At 53.7% G+C, this 17,103-nt stretch overlaps 1 protein-coding gene across 1 annotated transcript in view; it reads right to left on the bottom strand.

Moving 5' to 3' along the window:
* Positions 1-12,396, bottom strand: part of LOC129045890 (cadherin-23-like) — a 328,281-nt gene extending 315,885 nt beyond the window's left edge. Inside the window, exon 1 of the mRNA XM_054508206.2 lies at positions 12,308-12,396. The gene's annotated coding sequence lies outside the window, so the exon portion shown is untranslated. The remainder of the gene's footprint in view (positions 1-12,307) is intronic.
* Positions 12,397-17,103: the final 4,707 nt, after the last annotated feature.

Here is a 17,103-nt window from a genome sequence, read left to right as displayed (position 1 = left end):
AGAAATCAATCTAGTAAAAGAAATGTAAAGCCTCTACACAGACAACTAAAAAGCATTCTCAAAAGAAATTTATTAGGACCCAGGTAAATGGATGAGCTTATCTTGTCTGTGGATCAGAAAACTCAATATTGTAAAAATGTCAATTTTCCTCAAATCGACCTACATATTTTTGAAGCAGTCTCAATCAAATCTCAGCAGGGATTCCATGGAATTTCAAAAGCCGATTCTAAAATTTATATAGAAATGCAAAGAACCAAAAGTAAACAAAAGTGTTGAAGAAGAACAAAGCTGGAGGATTTACACTACCAGATATCAAGACTTCATGTATAAAGCTACAGGAATTACACTGTATTGGTATAAGGACAATCAAATATGCCCAACAAAATTGCATGTACATATATGTATGTCAAAAGACACATAACCAACAATCGTAACAGTTGCTTTTCCTATAATAGCCAAAGATTGGAAGCAACCCAATTGTCCATCAACAGTAGAATGGGTAAACTGTGGAATATTCATACAATGGAATACTATAGAGTAATGAGAATGAATGAGTGTAGGTATACACAACAGGATGAATCTCACAAATAAACTGAATAAGAGAGAACATCACAAAGAGAATATACTGCATGATTACCTGCCTACTACGTGGACAAAATAGACAAAATGAATGTGTGATATTAGAAGTCAGGCTAAGAGTTGCATTTGGGGACTAATGAGAGGGAGAGAACTTCTGATATATTTTGTTTGTTTGCTTGGGTAGCAGTTACATGGGAGTGGTCACTTTGTAATAATTCAAGCTATATGATTTGCACGCTGTTCTGTGTGTGCTGTACTTCAATTAAAAAGCTGACTAAAAAAGTCCCAGTTGGACTGACACCATCAAGGCTACTCACCACTACTCACCACTACACTGCCCTGCCTCTCTTTGTACTTGCCTACCATGGGAGGCAATGCCAGTGGGAACAGAGAGAAGCCACAGTCTCTAGGCATGGGGGCCTCCTCCTCCATGAAGCCTTCCAAGACTGTCCATTTCCCCCACCTCCTTTGAACCTACAGAGCCTTTCTCATAAGTATGATAGCTACTCCTAGCACCTCCAGGCATCCTGCAAGACTGTGAGCCTCCAGAATGCAGGAGCTGAGACTAACAGCAACATAATAATACATAATAACAGCATTTGTTGAGCATTTATTATATGGCAGGCACTTTTTAGATTTTACACGCAGTAACTCATTTAGTCCTTCCAATAACCCTGTGAAATAGGTACTGCTGTTACCCTGATTTTCCCGATGAGAAAACCGAAGAAAAAAATGATTTATTAAGTTGCCTAAGGCCACACAGCTAAGAATTGGAAGAGCTAGGATTTGACCCTGGGTAGTTTGGCTCAGAAACACTCCCCTTGTTTCAGCAACGGGCCCACCGATGAGGCCTGGTGCCCGGAGCCCCGGCTACACCACCCAGATGCAGCACAAACGAAGAGATGCTCCCCATCTTGTCCAGGCTGGCAAATGCATCTATGTGTGTGGACAGGGATGAGGTGTATAACGTCTTGAAGGCCCAGTTCTACAACTAAAGAATAGCAGGCAGGCCTGGCCTCTGGGCCTGGGCTCCTAAGCCTGGGGAAGCTGGCTGGGGCCAAAGCATGGATGTGGGGGCTAGTTCCTTCCCCATCCTGTGGAGGAGGGCCTGGGACCTCCTCAGAGGTCAGATCCCTGCTGACCGCACTCAGGACAAAGAGAAGGTGCAGGCTGGAGGCCCCTGTTCCCCTTCCAGGCACTGGCCAGGGTCCTCTGCTTCCCAACCCCAGGCCAGGCGTCTGGAAACGGCTCATCTTGAGGCAAAGCCAGCCTTCTCTGGGAATGAATTCTACCGTCTCAGACTCTCCATCCCTCACCTGACACATCGTATAACCAATTTCCTCTTGTATCTGCCTTTGAGCTCTCCTGCTGTAGTTTAGGCACACACCTTTTGCTCTGGATGAGGCCCTCATCCTGCCAGAGATGTTCTTTGTTTTTTTAAGAAGGTATGGGGATCCAGAGGCTCCTCTGTGCCAGGTCTGGGTGGCTGTAGCCAGGTCCAGTGACAAACACTTAAATTGACAGACCCCACAGCATTCAAAGATAAAGTCAGAGTTACCCGCCCCCCAACTTTCATCGAACAGCGCTTCCTTTGTCGGAGGCCAAAGCCCAGGGAGACAAAACCGAATCGTGCCCACCGCAACCAGAAGGAGCCCAGAGAGGGGGGCCAGCCCTGGCAAAGGTGACACAGCACATCCGTGCCGGAGACAGGGACAGGCCTGACGCCCGGTGCAGCAAACAGTTGGAAACCAGGCCGGGGGGGGCAGGGCCTGGTTACGCACAGCCACTGCTGGGGAGTGTCCAGGTGCAGAGCTTCGGTACACCTGCGTGTGAGGACACACGCGCACACGCACGCACACAGCCCAGGCCATCTGGGTCCAAGTCAGAATGAGAGGGAGCTGTTAGTACAAAGCCCTTCTGAGCGGGGCAGATGAAAGGGAAACAGAACTGTGTCTCCAGCTGGCCTTGCCCGTTTCCCTCTGCCCCCTCTGACACGCAGGCCCTCCACGGCCCATCCCAGGGAAGCTGTGAAACACACAGGTGCAACCAGGTCACCTAGTTAACAGCCTCCCTCCCGCTGTATTATTCATGGGCTCCCTTCTTCCGGCCTGAGCTCCAGTTTCCAACAGCCCTCGGGCGCAGCTTGGCAGGTCAAGCCGCCCAGCAAGTCTAGCTTGTGGCAATCCCCACTCTTTATACCCCATGTCCTTCCCGTCCCGTTGTCAGGGTGCAGCCGTACCTGGGCGAACTCAGCCCCCGGCTGTCACACTGTACTTCAGGGGAAGGGGAGAGCTTTGGGGGCAGTGAAGAAGAGCACAGAAGGAGCACCTTGGCTCAGTTAGACTCGAGATGCTAAAATTTCCAAAGGGAGCTGCAGGCCCCACCCCTCCCACCCACGAACACAGAACTGGCTGTCCCAGACGCAGTACTCCGAATGAGGGGGGGAGCACCTGGGGAGCAAGGGCTGTGCCTTCTTCACTTCCGTACTTGAGTGTGCTTTGCAGTGTGTCCTGCAAACAGTAGGTGCTTAATCAATACTTGCTGACTTGTACACTCTCCCCAAAAGATGGGTATCTAGTTGATAGGGTGGGCATAAGTCATTCAGCCATTTGAAGACACCGTTGCTGGGTTTAGAGATTTTCGTGTTATTTCAACAGCTATCCGCATATATCTTGTAAATCCCACACAGTGTAAGTTATTCATACATAGTGATAACTAATAAATAAATATTGATTGATTGCAGTTTCTAGATATCACAATACATTCTACCAAGCACTTTCACACATCTCTTCAGAGTCCCTACTCCCTGAGTGTGGTGACCTGGCCTGAAGGATTCTCCCCCTACTTCACAGATGAGTAAACTGTCACTCAGACAATGAATCCTTGAACCCGGACAAGGACCGTGACAGAAGTCTTCACACACTCACTGGGGGTGTCTTGCTTCACAGTTCACACGTAACTCTCTGCCTCGCAGTTCCCATGCACACGCCAATATGGGAGAGCTACAAGGACTCCCCGTGGCCCCCCAGTAAGGCTACGCCGGCTGGGACCAGCGTCTAAGCCGAGGTCACTCTAGGACTAACCCTTGGCCAGAAACACTGAGGGTAGCTCCTGGGCCAGCCCGGCCAACAGCAGGGGGGAAGTGTGGGCGGGGATTCAATCACAGGACTCATTGCATTTGACCCCCTGGCTTTACGGGTGGGGAGAGCTGGGGGTCCGACTGGGGTCACCTCCAGGTCCAGGCAAGTGCAGAGACCACTGAAGACGTGGCCCTCCCTGACAGGGGTCGGGCCAGATGACCTGAACTGCGAGATGCCCTGGTGGTCATGCCCTTGGACGCTTAAATCCCTGCCCGGCCTCACTCTCTTACATGCCTGCATACTACAGACACCTGAGGGTCCTGCCCCAAAGTGGGCTCAATCACAGGTGAAGCCCAGACAGCACTGAACCCACACACAGGCTGGACTGAGAGCGCAGCCCCGTCACCGCCTCTGTGAAGACCCGAGGTGGGTCACGTGTCCTTTCTGAGCTCAGTGTCCATCTGTATCATTGGGGATTTGGCTCTGGCCTTCTCCAAGGGCAGTCTGGGGCCACAAACAGGCTGGAGATGAAGGAGTCAGACTGCCTTGCTCAAATTCTACCCCACTGCCTGCCTGCTGTGTGACTTTGGGTGAAGCGCGTGACCTCTCTGTGCCTCCGGTTTCTCATCTGTAAAGTCGGAGTAATGGCAGTGCCTATCTCACAGGCCGTTGTCGGGACCAAGGGAGGCATTTTATGTGAAGTGCTCAGACTGGGGCCTGGCACACAGTCAAAGCTTAGTATGTGTTCCTAGTCAGTACTGTTAGTCCTGACATTCCAAGTCTACGACACAGGTCACACATACACTGGACATGCACGGGCCACAGGCAGCTTGCAGAAGTATCCTCCCTACAATACGCTTTCCACAAGGGTAGGAGACCCTGCTGGGCTCCAGGGGCCTAGAAAAGTGCCTGGCACCCAGTAAAGGTTCCACAAATATCTGATCAATGAATGAATGGCCTCGTGGTGTCTTTGAATATTTGAATTAATTGCTAACATTTAAAATAACAAAATTTTGCATTTTTAAAAATCCGCACTTCTAGATAATTTTGGATGTCAGTTGTGGCCATCCCTGCCCTGTCCTCCTGCTTGACAAGCCCCAGTGAGAATGGGAGTGGTGGCGCCCCCTTCAGACGGTGGGGGGAAGCATGTGCCGTTTGCCCCAGCACCTGCCTAGCCGGTCTGTCTCATAACCTCTCTCTTCAGCTGTCTGGACGTTGTAGGCACCTGAACGTTCCCCCTGGCCCAGGTCAACCACAACTGAAGTCCAGACAGCAAGGAAGGTCTGCATTTCCCCAGCCCCAGAGCGATCTGCCCATGGGCCCTTCTTCAGAGCCGCAGGATCCCCCACCAGCCCTCCTCCCACCTCAAGTCCAGAAGAGGAGACAAGCCTCTAAGACGGCTGAGCACCCCGACCCCTCAGCATCTGAGCCCCCCTACTCTGGACAGGCCAGCCCCTCTCCCCCAGAGGACATGATCCCTAATGCTCCACGGTGTAGCAGCTTTCAGGCTGACACCCTCCTTGTGTTGAAAACCCCCCAGCATAAAAAGCAATGGGTAGCAATGAACTTACTCCTTATCTTTCGCATGGAAAGCATGCAGAGAAGATGGCGGGGGAGGAAACAAACACTTACACAGCCCAGAGATAAAATGCTTTTCTAAAATATTAGTATCCATTCCAGGCCCACTCCACTCGGGTCTTCTATGCAAAGGGGACTTAGCATCCCATGCTCAGTAAGCCTGGTGTTTGGCATGCTGTGGGGGATGCGGGAGGCTGCCAGTGGACCCATGGGACCCCCCTCCCTCCTTCTACTCCCCCCCAGCCCTGCCAGGGTTCAGGTCCGTGGGGATGGACCACATCTTCTCATCCTCCAAGAGGTTTCCCCCAACCACCCTATTTTCTGCCTTTAGCATGTCAGTTGCCCCCTCTATCTTCTCTGGAGCTCCCAGGACCATCTGTATCTTTATTATCCAACTTTGTCCCCCAGTTCGGTGCAGTCACCACTGGCCACAGGCGGCCACTGAACACTTGGAATGTACCTAGTTCAAATTGAGATGTACTCTAAATGCAAAATACACACCAGATGCCAAAGACTTGGTACAAAAAAAATAATGTAAGATATATAACAATAATTTGTTATATTGATTCTAGATTGAAAAGTTAAGATTTTAGATGAACTGGGTAAAATCAAATAGATTATCAAAAATAATTTCACCTATTTCTTGTATCCTTTTTAAGTGGCTACTAGAAAATTTCAAGCTACACCTGTGGTTTGCATTTGTGGCCCGCATTATATTTCTATTGACCAGCACCGCTGCATATTCTCAGCGTGAACCCCAGCAACTAGGTAGAGCCCGGTACACTGGTGATGCTCAATACCGGCTGACTGAATGGCTGAAAGAAAGGCCTCCCCAACAGTGCATGTGAGACCCTAAAACATAAAGGAGGATGGGTCTGGGAGGACCTTCCACCCCACTGTCCAGTATATGCTGGTTTCCCGGTGGCATTCCATCCATAGATCCCTATCTAAATACAAAGCCACAGGCCTCCGTAGAAGGGGAAGCGAAGTCTGGCTCAGATTCTGTCACCACTGGTTCCCTAATTAGAAGCCAGGAAAAGCCAGCATCCCTTGCAGACAGGACCAGTGACACAAATGGATACTCAGACATGGCCCCAGCCACCCTAGGGGTTTTTCTCTCTCTTTCCTCCCCCTCTCTCACTCTCTCCTCTCCTTCCCTCCCTCCCTCACTTTCACTGGCTCTCAAATTACAGCCTTCTTTCAGAAACAGAGACAATCAAGGTGGTATGCAGGGCCCTTGTCACAAATGACATCTTAGGCCCTCTCCAAATGGAGCATGGCCTTTAAAGAGAAAAGCAGCGCCACTATCAGCCTGCCTTGGGGAAGATGCATCTCCAGGAAGGCATGGGCCAGAAAAGACTCCCTCCCTCGCAGGCTGATCAGCCCGCGGGAGGCTCTGGGTGACTGTGATTGCAGAGCCAGGTGCTGGACTGCTGGGGTCTGAGAGATGAAGGCCTGCCTGATCCCCCCACCCTCATGCTGGGGCAGGAGAAGCAGGCTCGACCCCTGACTGACCACCACCCTCACCCAGGGAGAAGGCCTAGAGTAAGCCCATTCCCCGACCCTGGGCCGCAGTTTCCCCACCTGTCACATGGTGAGTCTAGCTAGTTTCTAAGAAGACTTCCAGTCCTTGGAATGGTGGTCCCCACACTCAAATGGCTTTCAGGGGCCAGAATGGAGGGCAAATGAGTACAGGGGATCAAGTATGAGATAATAGGGAGTGGTGGGGCCTGTGGAGAACTGAAGGCCATAAGCTCGCCTAAATCTAAAAGGACGCCTTCCAGCAAAACTCAGATGTGTGACCCGAAGTCAGAGTGAAGTGGGGATGCCGGTCACTTCTGGAGCTGGATGACACTGCCCAGGAGGGCGCATGCGGGAGCCTGCCAAGGCACCGGGAATGTGTCTCATCCACGTGGGGTCCACATCTGCGGAAGTTCACCACTTCCACTTCAGATCTGGTTAGCTTGTTGTAGGCACATAATCCTCAGTCAAAGAATTTTTAAAATAAAAACATAAGTAAACAAAAGGGGCGGCTGTGAGTCGGCACCAACCAGCAACTGCCAGTCGGGCACACAGACCCACCGTTGCCAGCACCCGTGAGAGATGCCAGAAATCTAGGTTTTTATGCAGAAATGCTGTTGTTTTAATGTTGTTACTAACTAATTCAAAATTAAAAATCACAACCACACGCGCATACACCCCTTCAGGCAGAATTCAATTTATGAACTTACAGATTGTCAAGCTCTCAAAATAAGGGGAGGTTTCACCTCTTGGCTAGAATACAGTGTGCCTCACACATGACTAAATCAACAGGGATAATACAAGCTACTACATTTTGCATGTGTGCTCTGTGCCAGGCACCGCACAAAAGGCTTTCTACCCAATTTTCTTCTTAGTCATGTTGAGAGCAAGCCTACAAGGTAATTGAAAAGTATTCCCATTTACCAGATGGGAAAACTAAGGCCCGGGCAAAGCTACATGGCAGACCAAGGCTTCAGAGCTCAAGAGGGGACACACTGGTGTAAAATCCCAGCTCTGTCTGCCCCCGAGCTGCCTTACAAAAATTAGGAAGGGAACAGCTTTACAGTTATAATAATAACCAACACTTGCACAGGTTTTAGACTATGCAAAGGAAACGTACAAAATATGAATGCTTAATATCGTTCCCCTGCCATGTTCCCCTTAGTGACACAGCTTGAGGCCCCTGAGGCTGAAGACGGTGTCTGCTATCCCCACTTCCCTTGGCAAAACACTGAGCCACACGGACATTCACTGCTGATGCGAGACCACGCCTCAGGAACACCAACGCCAAGACCCAAATATACAGACCAGCAAGGAGGAGCGGCGGCTGGCCCCATTCCCCATGACAGGTCCGGATTACATTTCACCGTGAAAGACTAGAACGCTGTCTCCATGTGGCTACTTCTTAAATATGCCGAGTTTCTCACAGACACCCTTCTGGTCAATAAAGTTGCTAACAATATGCATTTTTTGCCCTATGGGATTCAATAAGGCTATTTTCATATTGAACCAAAATAAATCTGCCCATAAATGCTCCAATTTTTCTGAATTGACTCTCCTGCCCAAATGATCAGTCACCAGTGTTGTAGATATTCAGCTCAAGATACAGACATTTCCAGCACTCCAGAAGCACACTGTGACTCCTAGTCATGACACCCCAGGGCAACCGGGATCCTGACTTCCGTCACAGAGGTGGGTTCTGCCCACAGTGGCCCCTTTCCTAGGGGGCCTGGGCTCTTCTGTTCTCATAGCCTCTACAACGCCCTGTCAGGCTGCATTTGGCACTGTGGTTCTCTTTTGTCTGCCTCCCAGCCCCCACAGGCACGTGGGTTTGAGACCTCCATTCCAAGGATATATGCCCGGAACCCAAAACACAGCAAGACAGGCAAAGCCGCCCAGTCTTGAAAGTGACCAACAGGAAGAGTGAAGACTGGTTACGGGCACACCACATGCCCACTGTGTTAATGATCAGTTAACAATGGGGCTAGAGAAGGCAGTGGAACAATCACCTGGCAATCGCCCATTCGGTCAATGAGCCCCAAGTCTACCAGCGAGGGGGGCCCTGAGGATTGAAGGAGGAGTAAGATACAGCCTAGGCCACAGGAGCTCACTGTCCGGTTGAGGGGTCAGACCCCCGCGGGGTAGTAAAAAGCTCCAGGGAAGGAGGTGAGGGAGGGAGGGAGGCACAGGCTGGAGAGGAGTCAGTGAAGGCTTCCCAGGGCCGGGGACCCCCAAGCAGTGTCAGTAATACGCACATAAGTGCATGAGGCTGGAGCACAGCAAAACCCCTTCCGATCCCCACTTCTTTCCCACGGGAGGCAAAACACTCCCATCCTGCATAGCCCATCCAGCAGATTCTACCTTGAGAATGGCCTTGCTCACCTATGAACCACATGAGGATTGTCCTGGTGCCAAGAAAAAACTCTAATCGAAGCTCAAAAAAAAAAAACAACAAAACACTATCATTGCTTGAAACCAAGGAATTCAAAGGCAATTCGGGCAATTTTTAAAAACATCTTTGTATTTTAAAACAGTACATTTTTTTAAAACCTCAGGGTTCACGAAAATAGTCTTTTCTTCATCTAGCTGTGGTTGAATTCCTGAATGAAGGAATGGTTCACATCAGCGTCACTGTTGGTCAGGCCCATGCCCGTGCTGACCCACACCACTCCCTCACCACTCTGCACCCTGGAAGGACTGCCCATCTTCCTGGCCAGGAGGCCAGCTCAGGAGAAGGACAGTCCTCTTTTGACAGGGCTGGGGCACATGCCATGACTTTTCACCCATGACACCACCAGCCTCACCAGGCCTCTGGGCCAAATCTTCCAAAGTCTACTCTCAGGCCACCTTGATGGCTTCTGGGTCGCCATTATTCCTTCAAAAGACCAAGGGGGTAAGTAGCCACCATGCGCTGGCATCATCCTCGTGTCTTGGGGCGCAGGGTCTCCCACGGCCCCAGGGCAGCAGAAGTGGAATGTCCAACCCCGGGCTGGGGGTAGGAATAGAGCCTGGGCAGTACCGTCCCCTCCGTGGGCTATCCCAAATTAGCATTTATGCAGCTCCCTCTGCGTAAGTCCTGTGGCCGATGAGCAGTGTGATCAATGGGGCACTCCACCATCTGGGGGAGACAGATGAAGCGGAGGACAGTTACTCAACGCCTTCTCTTTGAGGGACGGCCCCTACCCAGCCCCTGACCATCTAGAGAAAGAGCAGTATATCCAGCTTCCAGAAACCCTGCCCTGTGCCCACTTGCTACCAGCCCATACGCAGGACACACAGCACCGTTTTAACTGCACGGAGGCCTGAGCTCTACTTGAATCTGTTTTAAGATCCCCCAAACACAGACACTTCCTGGCATTAGCAGGGGATGGCCCCAAGGGGCCAGCGGTGAACTGTTACCCAACCCTACCACGACTGTCCAGGAAAAGCAGTTCCCGTCGCGTTCTCAAACCCACGTTCTTATCCACTGCCCTAGGTGACACTCCTTCAGCTCCAAGAGGTTGTGAAATGCTCATTCCCTAGAAGGTACTGTGGACCAGGGCTTCACAAACTTTACTGAGCACACAAATCACTCAAGGATCTTGTCAGACACACATCCTGATTCAGGAGTTCTGGGATGGGCCAGAAGAGTCTGCCTTTCTAACGAGCCCCAGGTGATGCTGATGCCGTGTCCACAGGCCACAGCTGGAGCAGCAAGGTTCCACCAGGCCCTCACCTCCCAGAAGTGTGTGCAGGTAGAGTAAGGACTTCAGCAAGATGCCCTTTAAAATATTAAGCTCAAAGAAATGAACGTCAAATGGTGAAATTGTAGGTAAGGTAGCTTGTTGGGTGAGGGAGCTATTTGGGAGGCACACAGGACCATCTGCCAACATAACCCTCTAATCAAGCTCTTTAGTGGGCAGATGTGAGGAGCCCAGCTGTTTGAGGATCAGGAAGGCCAAGACAGACATGTGTACGGGGGCCCAGCCCAGATAAGGCCAGGCTGCCACCTCCAGCCTCCCACTCCCTCACCATCCTCCACCACCTGGCTCACACCAGTCACTTCTGTAGTGCCACCTTTCCAGCCCAAAGGGGACTCACACTCTGCCATGCAGGCCCTCTGCTTTCTGACCCTTCCCAGCCCCAGGGAACCAGCGCCAAGCACTCCTACTCCCGGGCTGAGGAGCCCCCTCCTGGCCCCTCCCCAGGCAGAATGACCTCTAGTCACCCAGCCCAACCGGTGCTACCCGCAGTGCGCCTACCCATGCACCATGACCCAAAAATAACTCCAAGCTAGTTCTCCCCACCAGGGGCTGACTCATCAGCACCTCGCACCTGGCTCCAAACATGGCTCTTCAGGCCCACCCCCACCCACTCAAGGGTCTGACTCCACCCAATACGCCCGCGGGGGACACACACACAATCCTCATGTGCCTCTCCTGCTTATTTCAAAATACACATTGGGGTGGGGGGCTCTTGCTAATCGCCTGAACGGCAAGGGTCAATGCCTGCTCCCGTCCAAGAAGGCAAAGTACGCAGAAGGGACGGGAGCTGTTTTCTGAATTACTGGGGAGGGTTAGGGGCGTGTTACTACTCAGAAAAGGCTTATTTCCCCCCAGTGGGCCACTGACAGCACCAGGGCTGGGGGTTGGGGTCGCAGTGGGGCGGTGGCCAGAGGCGATGGCACTGAATCTCAATCTCGGTCCGCTCTGAGCACAGAGGCAGCGACTCTAGGTGCTCGCTTCGGGAAGGCAAGGAACCCAGAGCTCGCCGGCTGATGCTGCCACCACCTTGGAACGCGCGCGGTTTGCACGCGTCCCGGGCTGACCTGCAAGGGAGATGGGGGCCAGCCATCCCGAGCGCAGGCCTCCAGGGCCAGCCAGCACCGTCGGTGGTGGGCCTGCCAGGGGACTGACTGGGGAAGCAAAGTGCAAGCTGCACAAGGCTCCCTGCTCCGCGAGGGGTGCGTTTTCCCAAAGCCTGATCGGTTTGGGGAGGTTGCGAGGGTCCTCTGGGGTCTCTCGCCGGCACCGAGAGGTGATGAGGGTAGGGGAGAGCTACGTGACTGCAGGTTCCTCCAGCGCCAATGCCCATCCCCGGTGGCGGTGCGCCCCACCCCATTCCACTGTCCAAATGGGGACCCAGAGCGCAGAAGGGGACAGGATTGGGATCCCAACACCCTCTTTACCGCCGAAATTCTCCCCACCCCAGACCCAACCAGACCCTCTCTAAGGCGCGGAGAGCAAAGCGACCGAATGTCCAGGAACCGGGTGGGGAGTACAGTGGCTGTCCTCCCGAGGCCAACCCGGCGAGAATTCGAGTTCCCGGGAATCAAAGTTGCCGCGCGTCTGGCCGCTGGCTGCGAGCCGGGCGCCCGACCCGGGCCAGGGGCCGGGGATGGAAGGAGGCCCCCGGGTGCTCGCCACGGGCGATGGCCGTGCCGGGAGCAAGTGGTTCGGCGGCTGCGGTCGCGACCCCACGGCTCCAACTTTCCCGGCTCGTGGCGGGCGAACGGTGCGGAGAAGGCGAGGGAAGCGGGGAGGGAAGGGGAGGTGCGCGGCTCTCGGTACCGTGTGCGGGTGCGGGGAAGCGCCGCGTCGCGCCTCCGGCTCTGCTCTCCTCCGGGTCGGCCCCCACGGGCCGCCTGCTCCGCTGCTGGCCACCGCCGCGTCTCGCCGCTCGCGCGAAGGCTCACCCGCGGCACGCCGGCCTCTCCAGCGTCCCCTTGGGCCGGCCGCCCGCCGCCCGCCGCCCGCCGCTGGCCGCCTGCAACTTCAGGCGCGCCGCGGGCTCGGACGAGGCGCGCCCCAAACGTCCCGAGGCTCTGCACTCCCGCGCTCCATGCCCGGGACCGCCCCGCCCCGCCCCGCCCCGCCCGGCTCAGCGCCCGGCCGCCGTCGGACGCGTCTTCTCGCGGAGCATCGCGCCGCACAGCCCGCGCCCCTCTCTCCAGAGCCGCTGCCGCCGCTCAAGTCTGCGATCAACTTTCCCTCGCTTCCTCCGCCCCACTCGGCCCCCGCCACCCAGACCCCGCCTCCTGACGCTTCCTCTCCGCGCTCCCTCCCCCCCGGCCCCCGCCGGCCGGGCCGCGCCTCCCCGCCCACCCCCTCCACCCTGCGCGCGGGGATCGCGGTGGCCCGGACCCGGGCCCCGCTCCGGGCCCCGCTCCGGTCCCCGGGAGCCGCGGCCGAGCCCGGCCGGGCGCTCAGGGCATGAATATTTCAGTGCTGGCGAAGCTGCCCTCTGCCGATGTCATGGCACCGGCTGCTGTGGCAACTCGACGAATCCCCCCAAGGGCCAGGGAGGACGCCCGCGGAAGCGGCCCCAGGTGCGTACTGGAGCCTTGCCCCGCAGGGCCGCCCGCCCTCCCGGAGAGGGGCACGCAGAGGGGTGGCGGCCCGGCCGGCACCTGCCGGCTCCGCGCCTCGGGCCCAACCGGGGGACATGCTCCTGGAAGCCGGAGCGAGTAAGCCGGCACACGGCCTAGGTGAGCCTGCGCCATCTGTTGGCTTTAAGCGCCCCCTCTCTGCTCCCAGAATCGCGGAGCACCGAGTGGGGCTCGGTCCCTCTAAGTCCTTGAGGCAGCTTGGCCGCGCTTGGCTCAGCCGGCTGCCTTGGCCCGCACCAGTCGTGTGCTCCCACCTGCGCCCTCTCCCTCATTCGAGCTCAGAATGCCCCCACGTGCTTACAAATGGAGGACCCCGGATTGGAAGAGGGCCTTGAGGTCACCTGAACACCCTTGCTTATGCAGTACACCCTTCTGCAGTAATGGTCTCCCAGTTTCTTTTTGCACACCTATGGGATGGAGACTTCATGACTTTTTCAGACACCCGGATTGGGGAGGAGTCCTATTTGATTCAGGTGTTGTAGCTGAAGAGGGGCATTCCTTGACCTTGATCTCTACTTTACCAGACTAAACATTCTGAATTCTTTGAACTGTTTATCATATGACACGATTTCTGGACCTGTCACCATCACAGTCAGCATACTGACAATGGCTGCCTGGAGCCAGGTTCTGGGCTGAGACTCAACTCTTCTATCCTCAACACAGCCTTTCTGGCAGGTCCTGTCATTAGCCTGGTTTTACAGTAAGAAAACGGGCTTCAGGGAGGTGAGTGACTTGCCCATGTGGTAGAATTAGGCGTTGAACCCAGAATCTTTACCATTCACTCATTCATTCACAGTTGCTACTCTGTGCTAACTGAAATAGGTTCTGGGAAAACGATGGGGAACAAGACAGGCTTGGTCCTTGCGCCTGGTGGAGGAGCTCTTCTAATGGGGGAACCAGACATTGGTCAATGAAACATAGAAACAGGTAAAACTTCAGCCAGCATCAGTGCTTTGAAAGACGAGTGCTTTAATGGCACCTGGCGTAGGGGATCGGGGAAGGCTTTTTGGAGGAGGTAACACTGAGCTGAGATCTGTAGGATGAGCAAAGGAGAGAGAAAGTCTTAGGCAGGAGAAACAGCACACACAATGGCCCTGTGGTGGTAGGGAGCTGGCATCTTGAGGGAGTGAAGGAGGGCCAGAGAGCTGGAGTGCTGAGAGCATGTAAAGCTAGTGTGGGAGCGGGGGCCAGACTGTTCAGTGCACGTTGGCCTTCATCGGAGTTTGATGTTTATCCTAAGAGTAGAGGTTTGGAAGCAGGTGGTTGGGGTGGAAGTTGAGGGATGGGAGTGCCATGATCTGATTTATGATTGGAAAAATGGGAAATTAATTGGGAGGCAATAGATGATAAGAGACCAATTAAAAATATTTTCTTGGGGCACCTGGGTGGCTCAGTCGTTAAGCGTCTGCCTTTGGCTCAGGTCATGATCCCAGGGTTCTGGGATCGAGCCCTGCATCGGGCTCCCTGCTCTGCAGGAAGCCGGCTTCTCCTATTCTACTCCCCCTGCTTGTGTTCCCTCTCTCGCTGTGTCTCTCTCTCTCTGTCAAATAAATAAATAAAATCTTTAAAAAATGTTTTTTCTTATCATCTATGTGCCAGGAACTTTTCTAGGTCAGGGGTAAGTAAACTGCAGCCTTCAGGTCCAATCCATCTTGCTACCCATTTTCTTGTAAATAAAGCTATAGTGAAACACAAACACGCCCATCGAATTACAGCTCCCTTTAACTACAGCTGCAGAGTCAAAGGGTTGAACAGAGACTGTGCAGCCTGCAAAACCTAAAATATTTACTATTTGGCCCTTTACAGAGAAGGTTGGCTGACCCCAGTGAATCTAGACACTTAGGATATGTCAGTGAACAAAATGCAAACGTGTGTGCACAGGCATGCACATGCACACACATCCCTGCCCTCCCAGAACTCACATTTCTGTCGCCCATCACGGCTGTCCAGGTGACAGAGACTGGGACCGGGGTGGTAGTGACAGAAGTGGAGAGAAGCGGTATTCAGGAGGTAAAAAATCCACAGAACCAGGAGAGGGAGCCATCATGGGGTGGCATAGAGGTAGATGTCAAGGAGACCCCAGTTTCTGGCTTGTGGAAGCAGATGGACAGGGTGCTGTTCCCTGAGATGGGGATTGCCGGAGGAAGGCCACCACGGCAGGGGGAGGGGCGGGATGAGCACGTGGTGAGTGAGAGGCTTATGCCATGACGGAGCCCAGATGTCAAGCAGCCCATTGGACACGTGAGCCTGGGGCTTGAGGGGAAAGGGCGGGACTGGAGCTATGGTAGGTCTCAGGTAGTCACGTTTTAGACAAGGTGATGGAGCCAGAAGTGGGGGGTTCTGGGTTCTGAATGCAAGACTGCTCACTAGCTGGATGGACACTGGACCCCTCTTCACCTCATGTTCCTTATTCATAAAATGAAAGTGCTAGGAGAGGTGTTCTTCAGAGATTCTTCAATCCTAAAACCTTTCTTTCTGGTTTGCTACCATCTGTCTTAAGCTGACTCCCCAAACTGTCTGTAGTCATTTTACACGTGAAAAAAAAAAAAGCACTGAGCTCACAGAGACCATCATCTCCTCTGATGTGGGCACCATAATTCTTTTCATAGGACCTCTATGCTAGGAACTGGGATGTCCTTCGTGGTGCAACCAGCCCATAAAGCGAATTTGGCCACATAGCGAGGAAAGAGCTGAGAATTCAAACAGGGGATGGCAAGGTAAGCCAGACGTCAGCAGCAACAGCAAGAAGTTGCTGTATTACCCCTGACCCGGAGGGACAAAAAGAGGAAGCAGTGTCACCAGGCTCAGGGTCACCCAGTGGAAGATGGAACCTCAGTGGACATGTCTGGTGGGGGCTGAGGATCTCGCTACTGTCCAAACACGGCTTAAGGCCTAGTGTGAAGAAGAGATGTCCTGGTTTCTCCCTTCCTCCAGCCCTCTGGCCTCCCACTAGGGCCTCCCTTTGGTTGACGCCAGCCAGAAGCCAGCAGACCCTGGAGCTTGAGGGTTGCAGCAGGGCGTGGCTGTGAGGGGAACAAGCCAGCACCGTGCCTTGGGGACACAGATGTGAATAAAGTCCAGTCCCTGTCTTTGAGGCACTCCCAGTCTAAGAGAGAGGCAGACATAGAAATCAATTATAATCAAGGGGCAAAGCAGAGAGGTAGCCCAAAGGGGAGCAAAGTGACACCCAGAAAGGCTGCCTGGACAAGGAGACCTCAGAGCTGGTTTTGCTGCAATGATCAGGAGTTCCTCAGGCAGCAAAAGCCGAATGGCTTTCCAGGTGGAGGCAACAGCAGGAGCAAAGATGATTCTGGAGGTGAATAGCAGGGCTGCTGTTCTGCACAAGGAGCAGCCAAAGGGAGCTGAAGGCATCTGCAGGAGACTCGAAGCTGGGGAAAGAACCCACCCAGCCTCCGTCCTCTGGACCAGCTGAATTCATGCCCGGAATGTTAGCATTTCTCCTTGGCTGGGGTTGCCCTCCGTCAAAGCATTTCAGGGCTGCCCACCCACACCTCTTGGGGTTCTCCCCACCCCCCTTTCCTTAGAAAATATCTGCCCCTCTCCAAGCCCCTGCAGCATGGAGGAAGGGGGATGAGTGTGATGAAGAGACACCTCTCACCCCTTATGTGGTTTTAGACTAATCGCTTAACCTCTCTGAGCTCAGGTTTCTGGAGCCTGGCCAGCCTTCCTCCAGGGGCGGAGTGTGAAAGCACGTTGACAGTAGTAAAGAACCACACAGATGTTCACCGCCCAGGCCCCAGCACCGTGAAACCCCTCTCCTACTGGGTGGGGGCCAGGAGTGCGCCCCACTGTATAAGGTAAGGGAGGGACCAGGCTCAGCTTTAATTGCAACAGCTAAAGGGAAGGTCCGTCAAGGTCCTGTCACGTGGCCTAGGCTGGCCAATCAGAAGTGCCACTCTCAGTGTTGGCCCTGGAGAGTCACAGAGTTTAGAAATAGTTTAGAATAGTTTAGACATT

Source organism: Mirounga angustirostris, unplaced genomic scaffold, assembly GCF_029215605.1.
Source record: "Mirounga angustirostris isolate CCGP_5_RB_7025 unplaced genomic scaffold, mMirAng1.0.hap1 SCAF_6, whole genome shotgun sequence".
Lineage (NCBI taxonomy): Eukaryota > Metazoa > Chordata > Mammalia > Carnivora > Phocidae > Mirounga > Mirounga angustirostris.
Note: the sequence above shows the minus strand (reverse complement) of the source record. Positions and strands in the feature narration are given on the sequence as shown.